Source organism: Monopterus albus, unplaced genomic scaffold (genome assembly GCF_001952655.1).
Source record: "Monopterus albus unplaced genomic scaffold, M_albus_1.0 scaffold277.1, whole genome shotgun sequence".
NCBI classification, from domain to species: domain Eukaryota; kingdom Metazoa; phylum Chordata; class Actinopteri; order Synbranchiformes; family Synbranchidae; genus Monopterus; species Monopterus albus.
Genome location: NW_018128157.1, coordinates 7,674 through 8,416, shown reverse-complemented (window position 1 = coordinate 8,416; position 743 = coordinate 7,674).

Below are 743 nucleotides of genomic sequence, written 5' to 3'. Positions count from 1 at the left end.
GAGACGGGATCCTGTGGTCCCCAAACCCGGCCTCCCTCCGGCCCCTGGCTGCACCTAGAAATTCTGTCCATAAAAATAATGAACAGAGCCGGTGACAAAGTGCAGCCGTGTTGGGGTCCAACGTGCACCGGGAAAAAGTCAGACTTACTGCCGGCAATGCGAACCAAGCTCCTGCTCTGGTCATACGGGGACCGGACAGCCCTTAGCAAAGGGCCCTGGACCTCATAGTCCCGGAGCACCCCCCACAGGGCACCGCAAGGGACATGGTCGAATGCCTTCTGCAGATCCGCGAAAGAAATGTGGACTGGTTGGGCAAACTCCCATGAACTCTCCACCACCCTGAAGAGGGTATAGAGCTGGTCCAGTGTTCCACAGCCAGGAGAAAAACCACATTGTTCTTCCTGAATCTGAGGTTCAACTATTGGTCGAATTCTCTTCTCCAGTACCCTGGCATAGACTTTCCCAGGGAGGCTGACAAGTGTGATCCCCTGTAGTTGGAACACACCCTCCAATCCCCCTTCTTGAAAAGAGGGACCACCACCCCGGTCTACCAGTCCAGAGGCACTGTCCCCAACCGCCATGTGACATTGCAGAGGCGTGTCAGCCAAGACAGCCAAACAACATCCAGAGACTTGAGGTACTCAGGGCAGATCTTATCCACCCCCGGTGCCTTGCCACCGAGAAGCTTCTCAACTACCTTGGTGACTTCAGCTTGGGTGATGGACAAGTCCACCTCCGAGCCC